Source organism: Scylla paramamosain, chromosome 7 (assembly GCF_035594125.1).
Source record: "Scylla paramamosain isolate STU-SP2022 chromosome 7, ASM3559412v1, whole genome shotgun sequence".
NCBI classification, from domain to species: Eukaryota; Metazoa; Arthropoda; class Malacostraca; order Decapoda; family Portunidae; genus Scylla; species Scylla paramamosain.
Window position 1 is genome coordinate 18,296,477 of NC_087157.1, and position 15,000 is coordinate 18,311,476.

At 40.8% G+C, this 15,000-nt stretch overlaps 2 long non-coding RNA genes across 2 annotated transcripts in view; both read left to right on the forward strand.

The window, feature by feature from the left end:
* The window catches only part of LOC135102163 (uncharacterized), a 67,149-nt gene extending 62,398 nt beyond the window's left edge, over positions 1-4,751 (forward strand). The window contains exon 4 of the long non-coding RNA XR_010269559.1: positions 4,139-4,751. This is a non-coding gene — a long non-coding RNA (uncharacterized LOC135102163). The remainder of the gene's footprint in view (positions 1-4,138) is intronic.
* Positions 4,752-6,167: 1,416 nt separating this feature from the next.
* The window catches only part of LOC135102161 (uncharacterized), a 73,072-nt gene continuing 64,239 nt past the window's right edge, over positions 6,168-15,000 (forward strand). The window contains exon 1 of the long non-coding RNA XR_010269558.1: positions 6,168-6,248. This is a non-coding gene — a long non-coding RNA (uncharacterized LOC135102161). The remainder of the gene's footprint in view (positions 6,249-15,000) is intronic.

The following is a 15,000-nucleotide window of genomic DNA, read 5'->3' on the forward strand; positions in this document are numbered from 1 at the left end:
AAAAGTTTGGATCCTGATAAAGATCTGGGAGCTTTAGTGACAACAGATCTTGAACCAAGCAAACAATGCAACGAAGTCATTGAAATTGCCAATAAATTAATAGTTTTCACCTTCCAATCTGAAAAAAAAAAATCTCACCTTATACAACTCACTTGTACGTCCTCATTTTGAATACAATGTAAAGTTTTTGTCATCCTGTTATAAAAGGAATATTGAGAGATTATAAAAAAAACAACAATACGAAATAGAGTAACGAAAATTACTCGAAGGCTTCGCAATAAACCCTACAAGGAACGCCTTAAAGAACGAGATCTATTCTCCCTCTCCAAACGCAGGCTAAGAGGGGATCTAATATTGCTTTACTAAACTTTTAAGGCTTTCACAAATATCAGACCGGAATTCTTCCTAAGATTCAACATGTCTAATATTACAAGAAACAATAGTAAATAATAGGTAAGCGATTTCAAACAAATGAAGCCAAACATTTTACTTCAATCGTGTCATAAATATGTTGAATTGTGTTCCATCAAGCGTCGTTAACTCAGGCACTGTTCACTCATTGAAAACCTGTCTTGACAAGTATGTAGACACTAATTCCCGGTTGTCATTGTTCATGTCTGAATAACGAACACGTTCACTCCATACTGTCCGTGCTGGCATGTAGATTGTATATGGTTGAAGTAGTCCTCCTGTCTTTCTTTAGTTTCCTCTCACACTCCATGTTGTTTTTTCTGTACAACATGGTACCATTTTTCATGTGACCCTTGCCTGGAGGGATTGGGGGTGGGGGATGGAAGGACCCTTCTTCTGTGCTATCCTTTCTCTACCACTAATAGAGTAGAATAGTTACCCAAACAGACTTACAAGGACCTCTTGGTCTGTTACTGTTTGGACTTCTTTTGTATTCGTTTGGTTCCTCTTTCTGTGCTATCCTGTTTGTCTCTTCCACTAGTTAGCGTAGAGTAGTTACCCAAACAGCCCAGTAAAGACCTCAGGAACTTTTGCTCTTTAGGCTTTGTTTTTATTCTCCTCCTCCTCCTCCTCTTCCTCCTCCTCCTCCTCCTCCTCCTCCTCCTCCTCCTCCTCCTCCTCCTCCTCCTCCTCCTCCTCCTCCTCCTCCTCCTCCTCCTTCTCTCATCACATGATGAACAATTAGCTGTGAGGGGCATTGAAAACTCAAGGACCCAATCAGTGACTGTCATAGGGATTTGAGGTACCAGGGGTCACTGCTGCAGGAGTGCGGCGCTCCTTTACGAGAAGTGCACTCTTATAGGAGTCGCATGGTAGCCGGAGCCTGATTGACTGATGCCTCCCTTGAAAGCGCCAGGCACAGTATAGAGAACCCAGCAAGCCCACTTTTGTTACACTTTTTTTTTTTTCAATTTTCCGCGCATGACGTCACGTTGTCGGAGATCAGGACTGCCAGATTCGCCTTTTTTAGGCCAAAACACAATTTTTGGCTTTTTCTTGCTTTTGGTCTAAGGATATCTAGTTTGCCATGAATTACATTATTATTATTATTTTTTTTTTTTTTTAATATGTTGCTTATATATGCTCTATTTGGCCATAACAAGTTTATTTAATATGGTAAGTTTGTTCACCGCCACCTAAGACAAAACTTTTTTTTTCAAGTTGTCGAGTGCACGTATGTTTTCCTTTGTTTTCCTTCTGTTACCATGGTTATCCTTGCAGTTTTTCCCATTTTCTCTTATTGCTATTGAATAACAATAAGGGAAAATTGGACAAATCAACTGGGTGATGATGCTGATGACGCACGAGTTCACGGCTGAACTCTGGCGTGTTTTTTTTTTTTTTTTTTTTTTTTTTTTTTTTTTTTTTCCCAAGCGGCTGATGTAATTTAAGGCTTCCTATCAACAGCTACCTGTGTTCATGAACAAGCCAGGAGTACGTTGATAGGGTGCTGTCTATGGTAGTACCGTATATTTTGTTATGATGAGTCACTGGTAAACTCGTTTTCCATCCCCCAAAAGCGATCGTTCTGGTTGTTTATATTTATGTCGAGTGGGAAAGAAAAATGTCTAGAGCAGTGTCATTGAACTGTAGGCCCGCGCGTCAGTTGATTTAGTGTGGCCCGCGTGCACTAATTGATTAATTTTATATGTGGAAAAAAATACTTAAATGATATTCAGCAAAGGTCAAGTGTGTGGAATAATAACGATTAGCTTGTTATGACATTGCTGCTACAATAACATAATGCCTGCAGAGCGAAAGTCCTTCCCCATGGTTATGAAGTAGGGACGTAGGTATATGGTACACGTCATGAACACGGCCACTTCTTTGTGCCAAGAACGTTTTCATAATGTGTTGTTAGTATTTTTGCATTCACTCCTGAACCCACCAATCTCAGTTAGTGTACATTGGATTGGGGTCAGGTTTCAGATGAGGCGTCGGGAGCTGTATGGCCTTAGGCCTAGTTGCCTAGCAATTACCGTTACAAGTAACTCTCTTCCACTGTCGGTATTCTCACACTGGAATTGAATTCTTTGAATTCGTTTCCGTTTTTTGGCCCAGGCGAAGGACTGACGAAGTACGCGGCACTTGTATACACAGATCGCCACTCCAGTAGTCCGCTATAGCCCAGTGCTCAGTACACATCGTGTAATATTTGGTAAATTCTAAAGTGGAATAATATAAACTTTGGGTTTTTTTACTGCATGTTTTTTTTTGCATGTGCTGCAGGATGGACAGGTGTAATGGTGTGTTGTTATTGTTGTTGTTGTCGGTGGTGGTGGTGGTGGTGCAGCACAGGGGAGGGTTCCAGAAGGCTGCTCCATAACCAAGGAATTCCTGCCTCTGTAAAGTTCTCTGATCTTACCTACTGCTATTTGTACTCCACGACATACTCCCACAAGTCAACAGTTATCTAATTATCACTGTGGGATGAACGTTCACATTAGAATGAGCAGCAGTTTTTCTTATTGAACTTTTGGTGCTGCATGAACACAGGAAGGGAAATGATGTGTTCAAATATATCTTGTTTACCGTTGGGGTTTCATGGCGTAGTGACAGTCTTGGGAACCCAGTGTCATATCCCATACAAAATACAATAAATAAATAACGTCATGAAAATAATTCACATCGTAATTATTTAATACATACTGGCGTGAACATAAGGTGGTTAAATAGAGCAACTTTACAAAAAAGATGGGGAAGATGGGGAAATAGACCAACTTTAAAAAAAAGAAAAAGGGCCCTCGTGGCCCAGTGGGTAGAGTGATGCACTTTGAGTTTGGCGTGAGGGAAGTGAGGGGCGCGTAGGTTCGAACCCCCCTCTCGGAACTCACAAAAACCTTGAAAGAGCATCCCTCCATCACCATGTGTGATGGAACTGCCCACGGGGAGGAGGGGAGGTGAGTGCGCAGCACCTCCCTACCCCTCCCCAGGGAAGGAAGGCACCGCCTTACCGGCCCCCGGGAGAGCAAGGGAGGTGAGTGCACAGCGCTTCCCTTCTCTCCCCTACCTAACCCTGGCAAGTCTACGGACTACCAGGCAAAAAATAATAAAAACAAAAAAAAAATAAAAAACAAAAAAAATAAAAATAAAATAAATAAAGGTAAGTCCATAGCACTTCTCTTAACCTAACAGAATAAAAAATATAAATAATATAAAATAATAAACCTAATAAAAAAATATAAAGGTGAGTGCATAGCACTTCCCTTCTCTTCCAACCTACCAGGCAAAAGATAGAAAAAAAAATAGATAAAGAATTAAGGTGAGTGCATAGCACTTCCCTTGTCTCCTAACCTACCACGCAAAAAAAAAATAAATAAATAAAATAAAATAAAATAAATAAATAAATAAAGATAAATAAATAAATAAATAAAAATAAATAAAAACCTCCTTACCACCTCGGACCTCGGGAGAGCAAGGGAGGTGAGTGCACAGCACTTCCCTTCTCTCCCCAAGTCTACGGACTGCCAGACCAAAAAGAATAAAATATATATAGGTATAAAAAATAATAAAAGTAATAAAAAAAGATGAAAAAATAAGTAAATAAAACAAAAACAATAAAACTCCTACTCCCAACTGACCCAACAATCCCCAACTACTCCCAACAATACCAACTGACTGACCCTGACAACCCCAAAGACCACCACCCACCTGGGAAGCACGGGAGGTGAGTGTGCAGCACCTCCCTACCCTTCCCAGTCTCCCAGTTTGACTTTGACCACCAATCTGACTCATCCTACCAACTCCAAAGAGCAACTCCAACTGTACAGACCACCACCACCACCACCCTTCTGATCTCGGCAAGGTGAGTGCGTAGCACTTCCCTGGACTGACCCTGACTGACTGACCCTGGCAACTCCAAAAACAACCAACCTGATGACTGACTTACAGATATGTAATCACCTAACTGACTGGCCCTAGGGAGCATGGGAGGTGAGTGTGCAGCACCTCCCTACACTTCCCAGTCTCCCAGTTTGACCTGACTCATCCTGGCAACTTCAAAGAACAACTCCAAATGTACAGACCAACAGTACCTCCTGCTCTGTGTCCCACTCTGACCCTGATCCATACATCCCTACATCCTACCCTGTCCTGGCTAGGTGAGTGCGTAGCACTTCCCTACCACCTGCCTTACTGACCCTGGCAACCATAAAAACAACCAACCTGACTGACCTACAAATCTTACTGTAATCTGGCAACAGACCACCAAACTGACTGACTCTGGGGAGCATGGGAGGTGAGTGTGCAGCACTTCCCTACCCTTCCCAGTCTCCCAGTTTGGCTTTGACCACCAATGTGACTCATCCTACCAACTCCAGATGTACAGACCACCACATTTCATTCCAATGAATATATTTGCACAATTTTTTTGTAAAATACTTTAATAAATAGTTTATCGTGCCCTGCAGTGAGTACTTAACCAAAAGTCTAACTGAATTAGTCAGTGGGATATTAATACAGCATAATGTTTGCAAAATATAAACGTATGCCTCTTCCGTTACTCGTATATTCTTTCGTGATAACAATTACTGTAAGCGAAGAAAATGCAAACATAGTGACCTAACTATATTTTTCTCTCATGGCCTCGTATTTACGGTATGCCATTTTTCGTGCACAATACGTAGTTGTCATTGATTTCCTAAAACTACTAAATATACCAGAAGACAGACCTACTGACCCATACTCGTAAATATTGTTCCACTCGTAATGTTACACCACACACACACACACACACACACACACACACACACACACACACACACACACACACACACACACACACACACACACACACACACACACACACACACACACACACACACACACACACACACACACACACACACACACACACACACACACACACACACACATACACACACACACACAACATTAATACAAATAGATGCGCTGCAACAAAGCAACAGAGATTGGGATGCTCATTCTTACAGAGCATTATAGTGAACATGTGAGGCAGAGATAAACAGACAGACGCAGACAGACAGATTGATTTAAAACACTTAGTAACATGTACTTGTTATAAGCAATTCTAAGTGACCATTACTTTCCCGTTCATTCCCATTCATTGAAGCATTTCAGTGTTGAGACGCAAAGGTAGTGTAAGTGTTGAGGCAGCGGTGGTAGTGGCCCCTTGACCTCGCAGCGAGGCAGGAAGGGGAGGCGAGGGACACCAGCAGTGACTGGCCTGAAGGCGCCTTGCGTCCCGCCTCCTCTGTGCAACCCTCTCCCTTGATTGCCTTCATGCATCAATCGCAGCATGACTTGTGCTCCTCCTCTTCAGTCTCACTTAACTACCACCTTCATATTCTAGACACCGCTGAATGTTGGCAAGCTTTACATTTATTATTTTTGCTTTTTTATTTTCTTATTTGATCTTGTTATATATGTAATGGTGTTTGTTCGTTTTATTTTGTTGCAGCTGTTGTGCATATTTAACATTCTCAGCGTTTGAAGTGTGTTCTGTTTTCAGTGTTGTTTTCCATGTATCCATGTGTTCTTGCTTGGAGGAATTTGACACGTTTTATTTATGACATTTCGTGTTTTTGTTCAGTATTTATTCTTTCCTCTTTTGTTCATGTGTATGTTGTTAACTCATGCAGTAAATGATTTCTGGTGGTTCTGTTTATGATGCTTCATTTTTAGCTCTTTTTAGAATAGTGAAGCTGCATCACTTTTTTATGTGGATGTTTTGATATTTTCAGGAAAGGATGGCAGGTGGTGCCGCGGTGAACACTCCCAACACATGCAGGAGGAAAGTGAGTACCTGCTTCATTACATCATGTGCCCTCTATTTTGGATTATTTTTTTTTTCATTTCAACGGAAACCTGTTGCCTGCCTTTCTCCTGTCAGCTTCCCACGAATCTGTGAAGGAAAGAAAGGATGTGCTTCCATGGTATCGTGTCAGTAGTGTTATCCATTGAAGGATTAGTTTAAAGCTTTTTCCAATGCGTTGTTTTTGTCTCCCATGTTTCTGCCTTCCTAGGGTATATATGTGAAAGAAGACAGAATGTAAATTTAGTCTATAATGTTCATTTCAACATCTTACAGGGAAAAAAGTCCTTTGAGGATTAACCGAGAATCTTTTTCAAAACTATAATTTTTGTATTCCAGTCTTCGTGTGCTTATTTTAATGTATGCATAGAGAAAAGAAGGATACGAAATCATATGTTTTCTATAATGGTGTCATCTTTTTGGTATAAATATTTACTTAGAGATTCAATTGAAACCTAACAATTAGCTGTCATTTTTGCGTTCGTTTTATATATATATATATATATATATATATATATATATATATATATATATATATATATATATATATATATATATATATATATATATATATATATATATATATATATATATATATATATATATATATAATATATATATATATATATTTTTTTTTGTATGTACGTATGTACGACCTCACTTGAGGTCTTTTTTAGGTAACAAATATCAGATCTTCTAGTTTGTATGTCTATTTATCCTTTAGTGTGTTTTACCGTTATGTAGATTAATAATATTTTGCACGTTATGATAAAGTGTCCTTGGAAAGTATTACTGTAACACATTTCATTTAGTGTGAATTTGGTTTCCACATGAAAAAAAAAAAAACTCTCCTTCTATGGAGAAAAGATATTTATATTTTCTTTGTTCAATTGGTATTGATATTATTTTTAACTCTGATTTCCCGGGAAGCGTTACCACCATGATATTTGTGACCTAACCTAAGGTAACTTTTTAGCGTCATAACCTTTGTTGCAGCTTTATTCAAGTAAAATCAAAGAGAGGAAAGCTTGTATAGTTCTGTGAAGTGTTCTTATTTGTCTCTGTGTGTGTTGATTGTCGCCTTGAAAAGTCAAGGTGACGTGGGCCTTGATGACTAGAGCCGGCCCACACTATTTGTCTCCCTTTTTTTAGAGGCTCGTCGTTGTAGATTTCTGAAAATATTAGTTTTCCTCACGTTTTTATTTTCCTTGTCAGCGAATGAAAGATAATTTATGATTTTCTTAATCATTTAGTAACGTATTTAATATCTTTGGAGGGATCATTCCCGTAACGGAGCGAGGGGGCTCTAGTTTTTGTTACCGCACATCTGTACACCCCACCGGTCCCGCCTGGCCCTGGAGGGCACAACGATGATTTGGCCAGGAGCACCTTTTGATGTCCATCGTATATAAAAGTTTCGATTTCATTTTCGGAAACACTTCTTGGTAACTTTTGAAGGCGTATCTTTGTTATTTTATTTAATTTCTTCGTCAGACTCACCTTTTTTTGCTGTATTTTGCATATTTCGATTTATCGGCATGTGGGCGAAGGTTTCTGCCTCGCAACTCGCACAACTATCGCCTCATCACTACAGATCGAGCTCGAGCGCACAAAATGCGCCAATTATTTGCCATAACTCACTTCATATACGGGAAAGGGTTGTGTGAAGAAGGTGTTGTGAGGAGTAAACATAGGAGAAATTAGTTAAATCTAGAAAGGTAGCTAGCTCAGGGAAGATGAGAAATAGCTTAAGTATTTACCACACAAAATGTAGCAGTATTTTTAATAAAATAGACTTGCTTAGAAGAATAGTGTGTGTAGAGAAATTTGATATCATTGCTTTAACTGAAACTTGGTTAGATATGTGAGGAAAAGTATTTAATCCAGAGGTCAAGATAGATGGTTATACATTGTTCTATAAAGATAGGGAAAACAGGAGAGGAGGAGGCGTCGCGTTATACGTTAGGGACACATTACAGTGTTGTATTAACAGTAGATCTAAAACAGATAGGAAAGCAGTAGTAGTACAGCAATGTACAGTAGTGGGAGTAGTGTACAGATCACCGACCAGTACAAAGGAAATTAACACCTCACTGTGGCAGGAAATAAATAGAGCAGGCAGGTACAGTCAGGTATGTGTGGTAGGAGATTTTAATTTTAGGAATATCGACTGGAGTCTGATGGTGGGTAAGAAGGAAGCAAAATTTTTTAAGGTAATTCAGGATAATTTTTTAAAACAGGTAGTCGTAGATCCCACAAGGGGGAATAATATTCTAGATTTAATTCTTACTAACAGGGAGGAAGCAGTCACGTAGGTAGAGGTTGAAGGACAGCTAGGTAACAGTGACCATAGGGAAATTAGGTACAATTTAAAATGGGAAGAAACTCTTAGAAGCAAAAACACTAGTAAAATACTTGACTTTAGGAGAGCAGAATTTGAGGAATTAAAAAGGTACCTCCAAGGAGTTGACTGGCAACGGATGCAGGGTGAGGTCAGGTCCGGGACGGAGTTGAGAGAGATAAGGCAAGATGTGAGAGGTGAGGTGAGGTGTGAGGGTGTAGGACAAGAGGAGGTAAGATGTGTTCCGAAGGGGCGGAGGAGAGAGGGAGGGGTATATGGGTGTGAGTATGGTGGAATGTCAGGTCATGCTGAAATGAGAGAGGTGAGGTCGAGGCGAGTAGATGAGGGAGTAGAGAGGATGGTAGGGGCCGAGATGAGGGAATTAGGTGAAGTAAATGTAGATGAATTGTATAAATATTTCGTAGATAAAGTTCATACAGGTCAGTTAGCATATATCCCGTATAGGGCAATAAGATCACAGAAAAATTATCCTAAATGGATGACTGCTAGATTAAAACATTATATAGGGTGGAAGAGAAGTATATATAAGACATTCAGGGCAGGTGAAGAAGTTTTAAGGTCACATTATAATGAATTAGTTAGAACAGTCATGAAGTTAACGAGGAAAGCTAAGGGCAATTATGAATTAAGTGTAGCCAGCCATGTGAAGACGGATCCCAAGGGATTTTATCAGGAATAGAGGACGAAGAATAAGGATACTATAGGTCCATTAAAGGCAGCAGATGGGGAACTGGTTAGTTCTGGGAAGGAGATTAGTAAAATTCTGAATGTGTATTTTTCATCTGTCTTCACCCAGGAAAACATGCAGGATATGCCAGATAGTGAACAGATGTTTAGAGCAGATGAGAATGAGAAGCTGACATATTTCCATAAGTAGAGAGATAGTGGAACAGGAGATAGATAGGCTAAAAAAAGTTCAAGACACCAGGACCAGATGAAATATATCCCAGAGTACTTAAGGAATGCAAAGAGGTTATTAGTGAGCTGTTAGTCTCTGTCTTTAGGAAATCACTTGAGTCAGGTGAGGTACCAGTAATGTGGAAGCAGGCTAATGTAGTACCCATCTTTAAGAAAGGAGATAAAACTTTAGCATCTAACTATAGATCTGTCAGATTAAATTCAGTTATAGGTAAAATATTAGAGTTAATAAGAGCGAGGAACATTAGGGAACATTTAGACAAACATAACTTGATAAATTAATCACAGCATGGCTTCACGAAGGGGAAGTCTTGCATGACAAACTTGTTAAGTTTTTACAGTAAAGAGTACGAGGCAGTAGATAATAGTGATAGTTATGATATCTTGTATCTGGACTTTAGTAAAGCATTTGACAAGGTACCCCATGAAAGGCTCCTGAGAAAGGTTAGGGCACACGGGATAGATGGGAAGGTGTTAGGCTGGATAGGGTCATGGCTTAGCGACAGGCGAGAAAGAGTTGTAATAAACGGCTCGAAATCCGAGTGAGGTCATGTAATCAGTGTGGTGCCATAGGGATCAGTATTAGGGACATTGTTATTTCTAATATATATCAATGCCTTGGTTAGTGGAATTAGTAGTGATGTTAGTAAATTTGCGGATGACACAAAGATAGATTAATTAGATCAGAAACGGGTGCCTTCGCCTTGCAGGCAGATTTAGGATGAATGAATGGACGGACATATGGCAAATGCAATTTAATATCAATAAATGTAAAGTACTTAGCGTAGGTAGAGGAAACCCACACAGTAGGTACACATTAAACGAACAATCTCTGGTAGTTACAGGGTACGAGAAAGATTTAGGAGTTACAGTTAGCTGTGAACTCCGTCTAGGAAAACAATGCATAGAGGCTAGAAACAGGATAAATAGGGTACTAGGATTAATTTTTAGGAGTGTTAAAAGTAGAAGGCCGGAAGTAATATTAATGATATTCTTGGCGCTGGTCAGACCTCATCTAGACTATGTTGTGCAATTCTGGTCTCCACATTACAGGAAAGATATAGGTGTATTAGAATCAGTACAGAGGAGAATAACAAAAAGGATACAGGGGATGAGGAGTATTCCTTACGAGGCGAGATTGAAGTCATTAAATTTACATTCTTTAGAGAGACGTAGGTTAAGAGGGGACGTGATAGAAGTCTTTAAGTTCCCTTTCAATAGTCCAGGAGTCAAGCAATATCTTCATTCTTTCATCCCTTTCATTGGTAAACTCTGGAATTCTCTGCCTGTTTCTGTTTTTTCCCCTTCCTGTGACTAGTTGTTTTAAGAGTATTGAGGCACTTCCAGAAACATATTTAGTTATTTTATTGACTTTTATTTTTTTTATTTATTTTTTTTTTTTTTTGTCTGTATGTATGGAAGCGGCAACTGAAAAGAATTTTTTTTGTTCCTCTGTTTGCCATTCGCCAAGAAGATATGAGAGCGTGAGTATAAATAATGGCTATATGCAAATGTAAGAATACCATTTTATACTGACTCTAAATTAAACATGTATTGCATTGTTTACTCCAGTTTACTCAAGTTGATCCGTCCGATATCTTTTGCATCTAAATGATTTTTGTGTTCAGCTATTTGAATTTTTTTTTTCCAAATGCAGCTCCATGTTTTTAAGAAGCACAGAGGGTTGGAGAAAGACAAATCTTTCCTGAGTCTTAATAGGTGAATGTTAATAACAGAAGTAGTAGCAATAGTAGTAGTAGTAGTAGTAGTACTACTACTACTACTACCTCCACCCCATGTTTATTGATGTGTCAATTAGGGGCTCCATTACTTGGAGGTCATTAGCCCCAGGTCACGCTAATGACTGTGGCATCCAACCATATCTAATACTCTATAATATAAACATTAGTTGTTAACTATAAATTCACTCTACCTCTACTCTATCTACTCTTATGCCACTCTCCACCACTGTAGCCTCGCAGTCGAGGCCTCCTAATTCTGCAGGTATGGGAGTGGAATGCCTTGTCCCCCTGAGACACAGGAGGGCAGATCTGAGGAGGGAGAATGAGAGACGGCACCTCATCCATGCGACGACATGGCTCCTTGGCTGGTGCTTCTTTTCTGCCATTAGGTCGGCTAGTCTTGAGTAGAAGCACTGAGCCTTGGAGCCCATCCCGCCAGATGTGGTGAAGACCAGAGGTGTGAAGCTGCCCTGGTCAACGTGTTGGATTCTCTCCCCATACGCTCGGATCTTCTCCTGCTCATTCTTGCGGTGGGCGGCCTCCAGGGAGAGTTCGTGGTGACAGGCGGCCATCGGGTCAAAGATCCGTATGTCCACGTATGCTTTCTGTCCCCTTGTCCAGAACCCTCGTGCACTGACGTCGACTCGAGCCTCGTTGGTGGTGTTGGCTGTTCTGTAGCGCAGGTGCTCGCCGTCTAGCGGCAGGAGGGTCGGTTCAGTGGAGACATCGTGGCACACCTCCCTGAGCATGCTGGCGGTCAGATCTCTCACCTCATCGTGCCTGATACATACGAATCCCCCCTTTTTGCACGTCATGGTGTGGTTGACGTCATTGGGGGAGCCACACACACAAGTACTGGGGAGTCCTTCCATCGGCCAGCCGTACCTCAGAGCAATGGCGTCGACAAATTCTTGTTTGTTGAGGCTGAAGCCCTTCGCTCTGATGGGCAGTGACGTTAGCCAGTTAGAGGCTCCCGTTTCCTGTGCAGTGAGGATTTTTCTCACTGTGGTTGCAGGCAAGATGTTTATCAGGTCTTCGAGACAGTTTCGTTGATGTTGTTGCCTATCTCTAGATATAATTCGTCCTTGCTCAGTGACTGCACTTTGGGCTATTTCACCATGTGCGTCCTGAGCAATGATCTTCTCTGTGAGGGACCTGGTGAGCTTGAGGGAGTTGAGGTTCTCCACAGTCGCCAACTTCTCAGGGGAGGTGATTCCCATCCCGCCCAGTCTTGGTGGAAGTTCGAGCAGCGCCCTCTCACTTTTTTAATATACGTTTTCTTTTTTTGCTTTTCTTTTTTTTTCCTTGCATGGATTGACAAGGTGTGGAATAATAGTAAAAAAATACAAATTATACAAAAACTGAATTGGTGTCACTCCAGATAATAATCCTGCTCTTTACTACAACAACAACGACAACAACAAAAACAACAACAACAACAACAATTACTACTACTACTACTACTACTACTACTACTACTACTAGTAGTAGTAGTAGTACTACTACTACTACTACTACTACTACTACTACTACTACTACTAGTAGTAGTAGTAGTAGTAGTAGTAGTAGTAATTGTTGTTGTTGTTCTTGTTTTTGTTGTTGTCGTTGTTGTTGTAGTAAAGAGCAGGATTATTATCTGGAGTGACACCAATTCAGTTTTTGTATAATTTGTATTTTTTTACTATTATTCCACACCTTGTCAATCCATGCAAGGAAAAAAAAAAGAAAAGCAAAAAAAGAAAACGTATATTAAAAAAGTGAGAGGCAAGACCAGCAAGTGAAACACGCCCTGCCTTCTCCATAGACTTGACGTGTTTACTGCCGCGCTTCCTGCCTGATAATTATACAGTCTTACGCTGGAGGCGCTTAATGTGGTGCATTTGTATGAAAGAATTTACTTTTTGCCTTGAATCTCTCTCTCTCTCTCTCTCTCTCTCTCTCTCTCTCTCTCTCTCTCTCTCTCTCTCTCTCTCTCTCTCTCTCTCTCTCTCTCTCTCTCTCTCTCTCTCTCTCTCTCTCTCTCTCTCTCTCTCTCTCTCAGCTCGAATTATGATTTTACTGAGTGGTTTAAGAACATATTCACATGTTATTCATGAGCCATCACATCCAGCACCAGGCAGGAGGAGGAGGAGGAGGAGGAGAAGGAGGAGGAGGAGGAGGAGGAGGAGGAGGAGGAGGAGGAGGAGGAGGAGGAGGAGGAGGAGGAAAGAACAGAAAGGAATACAAAGGAATGCAACGGAAGACCAAACCTTGAGTTAATGACGAGGCTGTTTGGATAATTATTCTACATTAACTATTATTGGGAGATACAGGATAGTACAGAAGGTTCCTCCCCACCAATCTCTCCAGCAGAAGCTGACAAGATACAGGAATTGATACCACGTGGTATAGAAAAACCACATAGAACTGGAGAGAATAGTGAGGGAAAGAGTTGTGGTCTGTCTACTTTTGTTTGTGAGGGAGAGTGTAACTGCATGATAGTTGTGTGATGTGGTGTGTGCGTAGCGCAGGTGAAGGCACAGTTTAGTTGTTGAGGGGTGGTGCAGAATCCTTGCGTTGCGCTTTCTAGGGAGGCGGCAGTCAATCAGGCCACAGCTTCGGTCACTGTGTTTGTGTACCTTCCCTTTAGGGCTGGATTCACAGGTTATCGCCTGCAACTTTGACCTCTAGTACTTAAAATCACAAAGTTTATCAATAACAGGATAATGCGGACGAAGAAAATGAGGATTACAACATGTGATTACATAGGATAACCAAAACAAACACTCCCTCAGGTCTTTACATATCGCTTTGGAATTAATTTAGATTAACTACCCTTTAGTAAAGTAAGCTAGAGCAGTGTATGACTGCCAAACCGACACGCTGTTGTGCTTGTGCTGGCGTGGGAAAACCATCGTGCTGTGTGGGAAAAACTGGCGGCGTTTTGATTGGAAAGAATGAAGTGAGATTCTATTATTATTCCTATGCAAAAAAAGGAGGAGGAGAAGGAGGAGGAGGAGGGTAATAACAGCATTAGTAAAAACATCCACTTCAAACACCCCTTTGTCTGTGCCTTTGGACGCACAAATTACCTCAGAATGTTACGTCATAATGAATAAGACAAGTGAAGAAGCTTACTTCCTTTTGAATACCGTCTTTTCGGAAATGTTGATTTTTTTTCTATTTTGTGGAAAAGACAAAAAAAATATATATAATTTTTAGTAGAGTGAAAAAAATCTACAATTCACCCTAAGAAGGAGGAACAGAAAAATTACGAACTATACCACCACAACCACCACTACTACTACTACTACTACTACTACTACTACTACTACTACTACTACTACTACTACCACCACTACCACCACACTTCACTCTCAACTTCTCCCATTTTCAAGAATTCCTCTCTTCTCTTCCCTTGCTCCACCATCCTTCATCCTCTCTCCCTTACGTTCCATCCTTCCTTTCGCCGACATAATGCTTGCAACAGACGCCCCTCCTCTTCCTCCCCCTCCTCCTCCAGTCCCGTAGCATTAGCAGGGCCTTGTCTCCCCTTATAAGCAGGGATGCTTAGTGGAACATGTCGAAATAGCGTTGCCTAGCCGCCGCCGAGTATAGGAGTGTATTGAGGGTGCATTATCTCGGTACAGTGGCGGTGAGCGGGGAGATGGGTCGGTGAGTATGTTCAGGCGCAGATAGAGAAATGTGTTATTGGTCTGACGAATTGATTAATG